Source organism: Simochromis diagramma, unplaced genomic scaffold (assembly GCF_900408965.1).
Source record: "Simochromis diagramma unplaced genomic scaffold, fSimDia1.1 OVJJ01000293.1, whole genome shotgun sequence".
Taxonomy (NCBI): Eukaryota; Metazoa; Chordata; class Actinopteri; order Cichliformes; family Cichlidae; genus Simochromis; species Simochromis diagramma.
In genome coordinates, this window is record NW_024386801.1 from 5498093 (window position 1) to 5514303 (window position 16211).

Consider the following 16211-nt stretch of genomic DNA (forward strand, 5'->3'; position numbering starts at 1 on the left):
TTCAAGAAGTGTGGGGGATTGTATTTTTGTGAAAGAATCCAGATTATAGTCATATAAGCTGTTCACTAAAGTTAAGAAAGTTAAAGTTAAGAATTCACAATAATGTTTATTAATAGCTAAATTGTCATCATCTGAAAACGTTTGAAAACATGTAGAAAAAGGCATGCCTGTGTTTGCTTAGGTTGGCTCCCACTTCTTGCTGCTCATCATGCATCCCTGCTTATATTTTTCTTTAACTTTGACCCTAAAATTTAACATAGTATATCTAATGTTTTAAATAAAAATATGAAAATGCTGGTGTCACTTTCCTTTTATGTTGTGGCTGTTCAGACTTTATATATAGCTTTCCTCTTTGAAGAAGCAAAACTAATTTTAGGGTTGGTTCTATGGTAGAAGTAACCTAAAGGAATTGTCTTATTCTCTAATTTAATATTAATAACAATGATAATAATCATCTTCTTCATCATCATAATGACAGGCTCATGAACATATTCTTCTGACGCTTACATAAAACGCTTTTCCTTCCAGCTGAAAATCACATTAGATTTTTTTATTTAATAATGTGTACTTCTCCTTTAACAATATAAAAACTGTCAAAGCATCATCACTGCACTTCATGTGGATACTCTGCATGTCCGCTGTTGCTGCCAACACCCTGAAGCCACTAGATGCTGTTTACCAGAGTGTTTTTTGATTCATTGCACAGGACTGTGCCAGAAACCCCTACTCTCCTTCTACAACACTGTTATTGCAGACACCACTGTGAATATATAGTACACTGCACATACTGTACTGATGTGCAAACAAATATCAGCTAGACCAGCTAGTTCAGCTGTAAGAGATTGTCAGAAGTTGATGTGCTAGAGTTGCACGCCTTTTAATCACAGGCACATCATGGTGACAGAGCCTTGTGTAGTTTAATAAAACCCCAGGAACAAAGACAATCTCCTCTAAACTATCTTTCTCACGTTGCGTCTGCGAGCAGGGCTTGGGAGAACTGGTTATTACCATCTCATTGAAGAGGGACCCCTCAACAGCTTGTAAAGTTGCTTGGCATCATGTCCTTACTTCACTGTATGCTGACAGCTCAACCACCAAAACCACAGTCTTTTCTTTAGAGGCTGTTTCAATTATTCACTCTTTCCTTAGAGTGTCGGTGCTGTCTCTCCGCTGACAACACCCCTGCTTTCTTTCTTGTTTTTTTTTTTTTCTTTCTTTGACATTCTTGATCTGCCTGAGATGGGCAGGTACGAGAATCGCAGTAAAGTTACAGAAAGACAGAAAAATGGAGAATGATACATTGGGTTCACAGACAAACGTCCCTAAATGCATTTTATCACAACAGAACGCCCAAGAGAGACATCTGACAAAAGGGAATAATTATAATTCAAATGTGAGGCTAATGTGAGGTTATCAAATAAAAACAAACTTCATTGTAAGTTTAAGTAAATGTAATTATTTTAATGGCATAGAAATGCAAATGTGTGGTCTGTTTCAAGCGTCCTCTAAGAAACGGATTTCCTACAAGCTTATAATTTTCTATAATGGATGCTGATGTGTCTGTCACGCCCCCCCCCCCCCCCCCACTCACGTACACACACACAAATTCACCTTTATTAATGACAAATGGGTCTTAAAGTGTTTTTAAATACTTCTTTGCTGTGGGGCACAGATACATTTTCTCTAATACAAATACATGCAAGGCTATTACAGCTGTTATTTCATATATATATCTATATATATCTATATAGATATATATATAGAAAAAAATTTTACACTATATTTCAATTAATTATCCTTACAATATAATGTCAGCTTGAATGCATTTTACAATCTATCTATAACAAACTAGAATCAACAGTTGATATTAAAATTTTATATTTTATTTTATAAACATACATTTCCCCCCATCTGCATCGTAAGAAAGCACTGTTATACCCTAAGCTAATTCAGCAAGTCTGTTTAAAGACAGGTAGGATCAAAAGTTAACATATAAAAAGGTTTACATAGACGTAGCTGTGCTTTTAGCTTATTGTTAGCTTTATCGTTAGCATCAGCATCATAATGTTAAGGTTATAAAAAGCTGGAGGTAAGACGATTATTCTTTGGTTGGTGACCTAAAAAAAATATGCAAGTAAAGAATATGACTTCAAAAACGAATCATCAAAGTCTCGACTGACTGACTGACTGGCAGCCAAACAATGAAATCCCAAGAGCCATGTTTCTAGCATGGCTAAAAAAAAAAAAACCATCTGTGCTCCCTGGTGTAACATGTATATCAAGGAAACATTTAGTTTTATTTTCCAAATGTATATGGACTTTTCTTTAATGGCATGAGGATATTCATAAAAACTGTTTCTTGTTGAATTCACACATTATTTGTACTGTCTAGGTGAGTGTGTATACTAGGATGATGGTCGTCACACGTTACATTTTACCTGTCCCACTCTTTTTTTTGTTTACCTTTATTGTCCTCGTGTATAGTATAAAATTATCTAATGCTACTGGGTATCATCGTTATCCTACACACTGTGACACCAGTGAAATGCTGCACATTCAGTAATTTATTTCTGTTTGTTGCCAGGTTGCTCTAATCCAGTTACAAAAATCCTTGATTGCCTTCCAGTGCGACAGTAGGGTGACATTTCCTCCTTCTCTTCAGATGACTGTAGTCCATCAGCAGCGAGTGAACGACAGGAGGCAGATAGATGATGAGTTTGGAAACGGGAGCACACACACTCAACATGCTCAGTCAGCATGGTACCACCTTAACCTCACATCCTGGCAACTCTCTGAGGATTTTCTCCTTTTCATTTGATCTCCTTCTCCTCTTTCCTGAATTGCATTGCTTTTCTCATTTGACATTCATCACAAGCATCAACATAAATACTCAATACACATATTTCCTTTAAAGATAAAAAACTAAAAATGCAAAGAAGTTGATCTTTAAATATAGTTTCTTGGCTCTCTTCAGTACATAAATAATTGATCACAGAAAGGCTCCAGGGGAGTTGTGTTTGCAGATATGTTGATTTCACACCAATTTCCTCACATATATAGCCCAATCTCTGTGTTTACCCTGCATAAAATTAACACATACTGGACAGTATCTTCAGAAACCAAGCTAAAATTCAGAAATTACAATCAGAGCCTGCCATAAATGACATTTTCAAACCATAAGGAGTAAAGTGGATGGGTGAAGAACGAGACAGAGAAGGCTCTTGTGTGTCGACAAGACAGACTCCGTGATCCATATCTTTCTGAAAGATCAACGAGCAGCAGTACAACATAACAGTGTGACTCTGCCATGAGATCAAAACAAATGTTAACTGTCAAAAGACTGAACTGAACAAGTGAAAAAAAAATCTATAAAAATTATAACACAACAATCAATGTAATATGCTGTAGTTTCGATGACTTTGTGAGCAGTACTAATCTGGAGCACAGTGTGCTGCTGGCAAAACAACACAAATCATTAGTTGTGTGTTCTACAGAGAGCAAAAAAAGTTCAGAGCTTTGCAGCTTAGCAATGCTGCAACAACACCTCAAAGATTTCTCATCTCTATCCCATGAATAAATATGCCAAAAACCTTTGTCTAAATACATTTCTTAAAGGAATGCAAAGCAATGTTTTGGGGATGTTTTCCCAAAATAAACACAAAATTATTCAGTCTAAATAATGATGATGGCAATGTATTTATTTTAAATGTATTTAATCTCATCGGCAAAACAGTTGACAGCAGTTGGTGGAGGGGAAACGGATTTGGTTTGAATGCTGTAATATCATGTGATATAAATGTGCATATAAATAGCACCACTTCAGTCAGAGAAATCCAGTCTGCAGATTGTATGGATTTAGGTCTGATTTAGGGCATCGAACACTGTATGAAAAGGCAAGAAAAAATGCCTATTTACAAATGATTCAGCATGTTATCCATAAGCTAGCTCATGATCCCAGACCAGCTAATGAAAACCAGCTTGCAGATAATAGATAATTCACTTACGTAAGACAAAGAAAAGAAAAATATATACTGAACATTACTACTTGGATGTTAGCATATGAAGTGGTTCATTCAGACCTTCACTCTTCAGTTTTGCCCCTCTCTTAGTTCTATGGAAAGGATGTCTGGCTGCATTTTATTTCTGTCTGTGTGATTAATGGTTCTTAGTAATATTACAGCTTATATGGATAAGGGAATGTGCAACTCTACAGCAGCCAATCAATAAATCTGTGATCTTACAACCTCCCACCAACAGAATCAGATGACATATGAGCGCCACTGAATCCCCACGTAAAATAAATAAAAATTGATCAAAATATCCCTTAAATGTGTTTAACATTGTCTGGCGCATTAATCCTGCACACTGACACCTGCAGTTATTTTGTGTGAAGCCACACATAATATATTCTATGTTTAAAATTTGTAGAAATACCTGATGTATTTCTTCGAAGTCTAAACATTAATTTTGTATGTGTGAGACAGAAAATCATTTTTGTGATGTGATTTCATGGATGTGAAAAAGCAGTCTCTCCCCATTCTGTCCTATAAAGGATCTCATATTGCCTGTTTCCTTCCATCCTGTAAATTGCTGCCATCGTGTGGCCACAGTGAGCTGCCATCTCGAGATGCTAGCTTAACTACAAGCTGTTGAATCTGTAATTTTTGTCGTTTTGTGGACGTCTCCTGTTGACAAAGGCTGTAACATGGGAACATGAGAGAGGAGCTCCATGTGTTGGTAGTTCTCGAATGTGCAATTTGGCTAAACCTGCACTCTATGGCAGGAGCCTGACAAGCGAGTCGAGCTGCTCTTGCATTAGCGTTTGGAGCTCTACTAAAAAACAGAGTGGAGCTTGTTAATTCTTTCAAATACACTTTTATACCTCTTAAACAAACTTGTGTATTTGTACATAATATTTATTGAGTTAACCGATAAATGAGCTACACATTGAAGGAAGACGATGTTCGTCCAAGCGAAACCTGACAAAATAGAAGTTCTGTGTTATTGTTAGTTATAATTACCTTGACTGGCTTGCGTTACTTCAGTAAGTGGTTATTTTGCCAATTACATTTGTCTGAGCTGCCACTGCCACCTACTGGTCAAACTAAATATCGCCTTAATGCTAGAGCAAATGTGCTTTTACTCTGCACTGATTCCAAACTACTGTCACACCAAAAACAAAAAATAAAAATAAAAAAAACTAAATGACTAAATTAAAACAACTTCAGCAAAAATTCTGAAGCTTGCTTTTAACACTTAAAATACCAGGTGCCACAAATTAATGCATGGCTTATTTTGGGGAGGGGCTTAAGGTTTATAAGCCTAAAAAACTAGCACATTGGGTGAAGAGAATTTCTGCCTCCAAGTGTGCTTCCTGCACCACATATGTACACCTCTAACACCATGCATTTTACTGTGCTTAATGTTATCCACATCAAGATGTGGGCTTGTTTATTTTTGCAATGTGGGTACGATGTGGGGTATTGTCGTTAAATTTGACTTGAATACCCAACAGACAGAAGGCATTCAAAATGAGTTCAAACCTTCAAATTTGAAATGGATCATACATGTTAAGACTATGACAGCTTTTGTTATCGATGTCTTAAAAAAATATAAGTTATTTATATATAAGTTTATTTTTCATGTGTTACAGTCTGGCAGTCGTTCCAACGAATGACTTGTAGATAGTAAAGTCACTACATTGTACCACCCTGACGCATCCCTGTCAGACACGTGTGCAGATGTCGACACAGTTGCAGTCGCATACTTTAGTATTTACAACTTTGTTTATTTTATTTTTAAGTGTCAGGTACTTTGAAATTTAACATTTCAAACAGCTCAACAAATACCAGCAAATACACAAACTGCTCTGTGCAGTTTGGCACACAATTGGAGAAAAGAGTTACTGTGTGATGACTTCAGTCTTACAGATGAAGAAAGATGTAGATGTTAGACGTTGCAGCGGTGCAGGGCAGACTGTGCTATCCATCGTCACTGTTCCAGTTGGTTCGGTACCGTGTGGCAGCACTGAAATTGTAAAGAAAAGACATAGAACTCAAAGAATTCTAAATTATAAGTTATATAAGTGAAAAGATGGTTTGAAAGTTTAAAACTTTTAAATGCTATTTTTGGGCAAAGTCACTAAAGTGAGATATTCTGTAAATACAGTTTTCGTGTTTAAATAATGAAATTAAAATTCAGGTCATGCTTCAAAATTATAAAAAGATTGTTTTCAATGATTAGTAAATTGATTTGCTTCTAGAAGAACCCTGGTAGGAGTCCATTTGAATTTAAACTAACGATGTTATTTAGTATCATTTGCCAAATTCCACCCTTATACCAGCTTTATATTGGTTGGTGGTTTGAAAATCACCCACGATTGTGCATGTAAATTCTGGTTATGTTTTATAGAATTCAGTTGGTTACTTCACAAAGATTGTGGCAGCACAGGTCAGCTCACCACAGCCCATGCACAATGAAATGAAATCTACTGGAGCTCACAATACGAATTACTATTGGGCTTATTCATTGTGTTTCCCCGCTGTACTGCTACACGAAAAATTAAAGTCCCTACATCTGCCAAATCTGATTTTAATCCAATATATTTGTTCTAAGATAAGTCTATGCTCTTACATATTTATATTTATAAAGTTTATCAGAAGAAGTATGTGTATTATGGAAGTATCGATTTTGAAATTATAGCTTTTAAATTAAAATTTTACCATTTTTCTTCCAGCGTTTATTCTAAAAATCTGTGACTTGAATAGTTCTTGAATAGTTTAGTCTTAAGTGTTTCCACATTAAACTGTGCACTCTGCTTTATATATGGCAGCCTCGAGAGGTTTAAATAACTTGGTGAGAAGAATTCAGTGTGAAATGTGATGCTGTGCAGAGGTGTTCCAGTCCCACAGGCTGTGTTGTAAAGCTCCACTGGACTTCAATGACTCCTTCCCGCCTCCCAACAAACCTCCTTTTCCTCAGTCTTTCTTTCTCTCCTTGTGTTGCTTCCTTTTTTACCCTACCCAGGGAAAACCTACATGATCTTTATAGCATATATTTTCCTTTGGCTATCCTTCCTGTGAGTAAACCTCTGAACCATGCTGTGCATTTCCTGTTCTTAATTATTGTGCAGTAATAAATGAAGTCTAAGCTGCAACTCTCCAGAGTAACTCATGCTGATCTCCACCAGAGAGGCTAGTGCCTTACCAGAGGCATTACAGCTCACCCACATCAGTCTCATATGCTGTGGTTTCACTTCACTAACAGCTTCATATATATAAGAGCTTAATATAGACTGATTCAGTGATATTCCAGCCATACTGTCAAGGGATTTGGTAGAACAGGCTCTAGCAGACAAAACAAAGTGACAGAGAATGAGTGGGAGGGGAGAGACTAAGAAAGTTACACCAGATTTTCAAACACATGCTGATGTGCCAGGGATGATAAAACCATCTCTCTCAGACAGGCAACTGTGATAGACTTGATTCGGTCCACTCACGCACCCAACCTCCACCTGTTATTCTCACGCTGGTCTCCTGCATTCTTCCCCTCTTCTTCAGTGGCTCAAACATGATGAACAGAAACAGGGGAGAGATGAGCAGCTGGTCTGGTCTCGGCGGGGCGAGGGAACACATTTGACAAAATCAAATCAGGTCGGTCAAAGGTGAAGCCTGCCACTCTCCCTGTGGAGCAGTGAATGCTATCGCTGCACAGATGACCAGAACGAAGTGTAGCTCCATATAAAAAGTTGCAATGCTATTCACTCCCTCCAAAATAAGAAGCTCACGTTCTTTTATGCATTTCCAGGCTTAGCAGTTTAGACCTGTCTTTATTTTTTAGTATAGTATATCTATTAAGGATATAATTATATTGTTTCATGTCTGTTAACACAGCTGTCCAGAAGAGATGATTGTATGCCAATTCATTTCCACCTTCTGACATTTGTAACACAGCTTTCACGCTATTTCAGTAAGTATAACAGTTTAATATGCAACACCTTATGGAGCTAGAGCACCAGTTTTAGTCATTACTTAGTCTTCAGTTCTCTAAGAGATTTATTAGAGGGCTGGAGCTGACTTATTACAGTGGGTCTCAGGAAAAGAGCAAATGGAGTGATCTTTGTATCTGCATGCTACAACACCCTTGAAAAAGGACTATTAATTAATGCTGTAGGGTGAAAATGTGAAAGCGATCTCAAGTGAGAGTCTTCTGTTCTCCAACCCGGGTGATAGTTGGGGTGGTATCCTTTTCCTTCTGCTTTATGCACAGTCATAGAATCAGGCTCACATTTCCCTTATCAGGACTCATCACCATACCTCATCCTTAATCATCAGAAGCAGGGAAAGGTCATTACCCAGGTAAATTACCTCTTTAGCATTTTATCATTCATTTTTATTATTCTTGTTTCGTTTCTTCTACTCTCCTGAAGGTGGAACGATGAGGCAGGCATCAATTCACACACACTATATGGACAGTGCTTTTGCTTTAGATATACCAAACTTTCAGCTTTGAAGCGGTGCACTGGAGATTTACACATTAAAATCTTGGTCAAATTTAATTGCCTCTTTGAAAAGTTTTCAGTTATTTCCTGACACTACGTCATTTTATCTTCCACCCAGTTTTCTCTGATGCTAATAAAGTATCCTCAAAAAATGATCAAGTGAAAACTGTAAAATTGTAAGTTGCATTTGCGTTTACTGAAAATGCAAAATGATGAAGCACTCTGACAGTCCAGTGCACTTACACAGCACATGCTGTAAAGCATCTCCTGAAAGCTGGTCATAATTCATATCCCAAACACTCTTGTGTGTACAAGAATAAAACTCACACTCTCTGTTGTCGTTTATCTGTACATAGATCAACGACAAGAGATACATATCTCATTATTTTAACCATGTGCTGGCTCCAAGAACTAATTTTTCTAAGAACCTAGAGTGAAGGAGAGTTGCAAAGAGCATAATTTCTTTTTAATATATTATAAAATGTTACATTTTAGGTAGGTTAAAAAGCTTTGTCACCTCTTCAGTGGTCACTGGGGGTTTTAAATTGACCGGTGTGAAATTGGGGAGCAATGAGACCTGATTTGAAGGTCTCAAATGACTCTCACAAACCAACAAAATAGAGCAAAAGTCATTACATTATTTGAAACCAAGCTTGTCAGTAAAGCTTTTTTCATACATCTAGAAGTTTTCATTCTAAACATGGTGACAAAGTTCCCACCAAGGTCAGCATTATAATCAGCTGCAGTAATAGAAAGGAGAGATGGGGCAGCTGCTGCCCTTCTAAACTTCTGTAGCTCAGTCCCATTGAAGTTCATCATGATTCAACTTTATATAAATAATAGTTTGCAATATGGGATTTTGCGGATTAACAAAAGAAATGTACACTAACATATCTGGCAACAGCTTAACTCAGTTCACATTTAGTTTTCTGAAAAGAGAAACAAATGTTGATTTTTAATGTTTAATTCATATTAACTATGTTATATACGAAAAACCATAATTACCATTGTGTTAGTACTTAAATTACTGTAACATTACTTTCTTACGTGCATTGCAATCCTTAAACTTATTCATGGATTTGTCTCTGCTGAGTTATGATGTTAAGCCTGTGAACATCTAAGTCTGATCAAGCAATGACCTCCAGGACGAAAAAATGAAGCCAAAAACTGCAGTTACTCGCTGTTGGAGCCAGCCACTTGAGGCTGGCTCCAACAGCGAGTCAGTCCCCATAGAGCTCCATGTTAAAATGAATGGCATTTAAAAAAAAACAGGTTTACAGCCTGTTACAAAAAAGCCTTTGGGTCTCTGAATATATTATTTATTCCAATGACTTCAAAGTGGATAAATATTTTTAAAACCCATTTAGGAATTATACTAGTAACGATTACAGTTAGGGATGTGAGTGCTTTGACTGATACATGTTTTGATGTAGGGAGCTGTAGCCAATTGCTGTTGGCTAGGCTTCACCTCCTCTAATTCAACTTACTGAACTCCAGCTCTCCGTGGCATTTGTGTTGTTGATGTCTGCCGGTAAGAACATTTTAATAGAGTTATCTGACAAAGACTCTAGCCTGCTGTGTCGTACAGCCCATCCAAGGTGTTTGCGCTACAGTTTTGGCAAGTGAAATTCTATAATTTTTTGGTATACTAATTAGCAGTAATTAGAACTCATTAGCAGATTTGTCTGTCTATGGATATTGTGAATACAGCTTGCCAACCAAGCTCTTTAGACATAGCTTATAACATAGCAAGCCACTGTCTGGCCCAAATATGGTAACTTCTGGTTCCACAAAAACAACACGGTGGCAGCTAAAAACCCATGTGTTGAGTCCAAATCTGTGGTCAAAGTTTATGGGTATGATAGGAAATAGTGTGAAAAAAAAAATAACAAACAAATGATAAAACATCCTTCATCCATCCATTAGCTATAACCTACTTGTTCTTTATGGGAATAAAGTTATTTGCTCTTAAAGGAATATCCTACATATCACTGTCAAAATGTACTTCATACTTAGAGTATAAAACAGGTTATTGACTGTGCCTTTATGCTCAATCATTCCCGTTGCTCTAGGTTCTTTTTTCTCATTCAAATCCATACTATAGACACTATAATGCAAACCTTAACAGTGCATTGAAGTCTTGTCTGGGTTATTTCAGTGCAACCATACCATTAATGAAACAGCACTGTCAGAAAGTGCTGTTTTATCAACAGTTGGTGTTAGCTACTTTAAAGCTTCTACAACAGTGATAAGGTGTCTGTACAAAGGTTAATAGAAGTGGATAACAGTTGCCAAGCTTATCTAATTAGAACCTTTAATGACCAAGAATTAGTATTTCACAAAATAACCTCATTATCAGGTGGAGTTAAAATGATATTTTTAAAAAAGGCACTTACAGAAATGGCGAATGACAAAGGTGAGAGCCACTGTAAACCTATTTACTTCTGATAATAGAGTTTAGGCTTTTAACTGTCACATGCCACCCACATTCTTTTACTGTGTGGAATATTTTTAATTACACTGACTGAATCTAATCTTTGTTGTTGATATTCTACGTGATACTTTTTTTTCTTTAAAAAAATATTTGAACAAATAAGTTTTTTGGTGCTGAGTCTGAATTAGTATCATTTTCTTTTCTTTTATTGGGAGTCAGTAAGAACATATTAAGACCTATATCATCTTAATTCCAGTATATGAATTGGTGAGTGTGTCCAGACTTTTGATTTGTATGGTAATCATTTACCAGCTCAAGCATCTCTAACTATATCATGACATAAATATGTCTGTAGTTAAACAGGTTATTCTGAATATTGCTAGTCCCTTAACATATATCTGTAATTTATCATTTCAGTCCGGTTGTTTTCCAAAAAAAATGAAAATTGCGAAAGTAATGACAAACACAGTTTTACCAATTATAGGCCTATTTCTCTACTGCCTCGATTCTCAAAAATTCTAGAAAAACTTTTTAATTCAAGATTAGAAAAATTCCTTGAAAAACATCAAATAATAAATGTTGGTCAGTATGGTTTCAGAACGCAAAGAACCACTTCAATGGCGATAATTGAGGCAGTAGAAGAAATTACTGATACACTGGATAAAAATAAATATGCAGTTGGTATTTTTGTTGATCTCAAAAAGGCCTTCGACATAATCAATCACTCAATTTTATTGGATAAATTGGAAAGATATGGTATTCGAGGGAAAGCTGGTAACTGGTTAAAAAGTTACCTAACGGGTCGGGAACAATATGTTAGCATAGGGCATTACCATTCAGAGAAACTTGGTATTACATGTGGTGTTCCCCAAGGGTCAGTGTTGGGACCAAAACTTTTCAATGTATACATAAATGATATTTTTGATGTTTCTCAAGTACTTAAACTCATACTGTTCGCAGATGACACCAACATATTTTTCAGTAGTGATGATTATACTGATCTTGTAATTACCGTAAACAGGGAGCTAAAATTAATAAAAAAAAAATGGATGGACATAAATAAATTATCATTAAATATAAATAAAACTAAAGCAATGTTTTTTGGTAATTTAAAATATAATATAGAATTACCAATTATCATTGAAGGTGTACCAATTGATAATGTGAGTGAAAACAAATTTTTGGGAGTCGTAATTGATAATAAAATTTCATGGAAACCCCACGTCAGACACATAAAAACCAAAATTTCCAGAAGCCTCGCAGTTTTGAACAAAGTGAAACAATTCCTTGATAAAGATGCACTTCGTACTCTGTACTGTACCCTGGTTCTTCCATATCTTACATATTGTGTGGAAGTGTGGGGAAACACATAAAAAAAAAAAGAAAAAAAGTGTGCGTATGTATGTACATATATGTACATGTGTGTGTAGATATATATGTATGTATATATATGTATGTGTGTTTGTTACTTGTAGTTATTACTGCCTGTTACCTGTGGTAATGCAATTTATAATTTATATATTCTGTATTCAGTTATGAAGGCTCTAATTGTTGTTTGCGAGCTGCCGTTTAGATGCTTGTATGTGCCCGGGGCTGTTGATGGGTCTGTATGCAATGATGGGCGTAGCTGCGGGAAGTTTATTGTTTTTTTTGTTGATGAGTGAGTATAGGGGTGGGATTTAATAAGTTTTCTTCGTCCCACTCCTTTTTCAGGCAATTTTTGTTTTTTGTTTTGTGCATTTTATGTTCAATATAGGTATTTGTTGTGCCTGAAAATGAACAAATAAATGAATGAAATGAATGAATGAATATTGCCCCCTTGCCAGCTTGACCAGCTTTTATAATGTGCTGCAGGTTAATCAGTGGTTTGATTCCCAAAGCATGCATTTACATCTCCATCTTTATTATATATCTTTATTATACATAATGCATCTTTCATATATATTCAGTGCAAATATTGGAATGCACAGCATTCACTTTCTTATCTTTCAGGATTGCCGCTCATTTACAGTTCTGAGCATTTGTCTTCAATTTCTGTCCCCATCCACCTCACAGGACTTGCAAGGCCAAACAGTAGTAACCCAACAGCCAGTGGTGTATGTGCACAATTTCCATCTCCCCCAACCCTGTGAAATGGTAGCTATGAATCTTCATTGCATCTGGTGGAGTGGAAAGCAGCCCTCTTCTAAATGACTATTGATGATGATGCCACACTGTAAGGAATGTGAACACAGTATGGAAATGGTACAGCAAGCTGGGTGAACTCGGGGGAGGAGGTGTGGGATAGGATGGAGTACGCTGGAGTGGTATGGATAGGCTTGGAGGGGATGAATCAGCATACAGTTTGAAAGCATTTTTCTTTTCAGTGGAATACAGGGTGTTAGTTATCAATGAAAAATAAATAGTTCCAAGCTTTAAACGTGACTGAATTGGTGTCTTAACTTCTCTAGACAAGAACATCCCTGGAGCCCGAGTGATAAAGACATATGCATATGCACGTGTACATTTCGGATGCATTTATGAATTGGTCAGATATTCATGGCTAATTTTCTAAGAAGAATAAGGCAGAACAAAACTGCAATGCACAATTTTCTTCTTTTACTGTGTATTACTCAAAGTTCTGACCTTCCTGTGAGCATGAAAACAGAGCTGTTGAGTGAAGAGAGCTGCATTTATTATCAAAGACACCAAATAAGTGGCATCCATGGTCCTCTTCATGCTCCCTTTTTTCCATTTACTGCTGCAAGATATTACTTTTGCAGGCAGCTTCTGGGTCCTATCTGAACTTGTGATATTCACTCCCTCAAGTCCCATACAACTTGTCCTTGAGAAGTTATACAGCCAGCAAAGGATTTATCAGTTTACAAAAAAGTCGAACAGTGCTGCCTAACAATACATGTGTCACTCATCCACCCAGACACAATACCATGAGTTCAGTGGCTTAAAAAAGACAATAGTCTTCTCCTTTTGATTAAAATAATGTGAATTGACCTGAAGTAGAAATTAGGCTGTTTACACACACCGTATTTTCCTGTTAATTAGAAAAGGCTTTTGTAAAATCAGTCTTATTACTATTGTTTGTGTATAGTCTTGGTGTTTTCATTGTCTCAACAGTTCATCCTAGGTTTCATTTACTGTTCTGTTTTGTTTTGGGTTTGTTTTTTTTTGGGGGGGGGGGGGGGGGGGGGTTTGTGAACCTCTTTGTAAATTCTGGCTTATTCAAAGTGTTTAAACGCAAATTGTTACTGATTATGTTTCCAAAGTGTGATGACATTGATTGAGATAAAGTATAATGGGTTGTGATAGTTGGCAGGTGCATGAGTAATTAAATAATAAAGGACAGGGTGGTTGCTATAAATAGCTACAGCCACGTGTAATGGCTATGCAAAAGGATCGCTGCTCTGAGAACCTCACTAATCTGAAGAGGTGGAATTGTGCTTCATCTTTTACAGTTTTTCGTTGACAGATTAATGGAGCAGTCAGGAGTATTCATATGCAAACCTGGTGATAAGGCTATGTCGACATCAATTTGTGGCTAGCTGCAAGAGCAGAAATCAGGCTTGTGCACATGTAAACACATTTCATACATGACTGTGATTCACAAAGACATGTTCTGTGTCTACATATCCAATATTCAGTTCAATTCAGTTCATTTCAGAGTTATTTATATAGAACCAAATCACAGTAACAGTCCCCTCAAGACTCTTTATAATGTGAAGGAAATACCCTACAGTATTGAAGAACACCCTGACAATTAAGCAACCCCAATAAGCAAGCACTTTGCAACAGTGGTAAGGAAAACTCCATTTTAACAGGAAGAAACCTTTGGCAGAACCAGGCTCAGGACATGACCGCCATCTGTTTCATCTACTGAGACTTTTTATGGACCTTTTAGAACAAACTTATAATAATGATTTACAATAATTCTGCATAGAACTAATGAATGCATGAACAATTCTTTGAGCATCACTTCTAGACAGGATGTTTCAAATGTAAACTATATTTTACAAATGAAAAAAAAAAGATCCTGAGTAAGTATCCAGTCTGACACCAGATTTTTAGGGCCAAATATATTAACCTGAGTTGTATTTGAATTAAGAGAAGAAAATTTTATATGCCTGTAGATTAAGTAATTGATGTGTGTTGTTGGGTTTCATGGATACATATAACTAAGTATCATCGGCTTGGCAATAAAAATGGATGCAGTCTTTTCTAATAATATTCCCTATGGGAAGCATGTATAATTTTAAAAGTATTGGTCCCAGAACAGATGAAAGCATAACTAACTTTCATTTGTGAAGAAGACTAAATTGGAATCAAACAGATGGATCCATGATCCATTTATGAGTCATTCTTATCATACAGTATGATGACCAAGTTTGTAACTAATAAATGTATTTATAAATAATAATAAAAAAACGTACTACTTACATTGTATCGTAACTTGCTCCCCAGTATTAGAGCAATCCAGGTAATTCCTGATTGTCAAATGAGAAAAACATACATATATTTTAGGAAATAATCTTCTTTTCAATATTTCTGAGACTTTAGCAAATTTGTTTTCACATGTACACTGCATGAGCCACGCCCCAACCCACCAGTAACAAATTATTTTCAAAATCTTGCAATGGATTACTTTGGTAAGAGTCCTGGTATCTCTAAGTGGATAATATCAACTAAAAGAATGTGAAATCAACCTACAGATTTTCCTTTTTCCCCCCACAGACAAGATGATCAGCGTAGTTGTTGCCTGAGACTCGACAGCGATGAGACCAGTCTTTACCGGAAGCATATGTATCTCAATTTTCCCACCAAGGCCACAGTATCAACCCCTACAAAACATTATGGACTCTGACAGAGACTACAAGACCCTAATCAGGGCCTTAATACTCAACCAAATGCACAAATCTTCTTGTGCATCATGAAACTAGAAGGTGCTTCTACTTTATTCTTCTCCCTGTTGATGTAGAATACCATGAGAAGGAAGGCATTTATGTCACAGAAGATTTTCTGGGGGCCTTGACAGAACGGATGGATCTCCATTACTGTAATGAGGCTACAGGAATGGCCGCCATGCTTCCCTCATTTACGCCATTCAGTCCACGTCTCCTCTAGGGAATAGTCTTTCCTCCGTGAAAGCCTACTCAGTCTTCTTTCTCTCTTTCTTTCTCGCTATTAACTTTCGTTCTCTTTTTACTATCCTAGAAACTTATAAAAGGTGTGTACATTTGAGTGTCAGGGAGGAATATCTAACATGGAAATCTTAAGGTTAATGGG